We start from the raw sequence: 260 nt of genomic DNA, 5'->3' as shown, positions 1-260 counted from the left end.
TCAGATCGAAAGACCATTACTGTGGTGGTAGGAAGATCTCAGGACAAAGAGAAGCTCATCACCACATTCTGCTTTCCTGTTGGAGGGTGACATTGATATACCTGAAGAAGTTAGACCCATGTTGGAACTCACAGAAGAGAAAGAACCATGGCAACCTGGGGACATGGGCAGCCTATTCTGTTGTGATACATTATCTGGAGCTCTCCTGCCTTACCACGGGTGACAAAATAGATAGGTCAAAGCTGGCTGAAATCTGGGGA

Source organism: Chinchilla lanigera, unplaced genomic scaffold, assembly GCF_000276665.1.
Source record: "Chinchilla lanigera isolate Chin_1 unplaced genomic scaffold, ChiLan1.0 scaffold00032, whole genome shotgun sequence".
Lineage (NCBI taxonomy): Eukaryota > Metazoa > Chordata > Mammalia > Rodentia > Chinchillidae > Chinchilla > Chinchilla lanigera.
The sequence above is the reverse complement of the archived record's forward strand: the minus strand, read 5'-3'. Positions refer to the sequence as shown.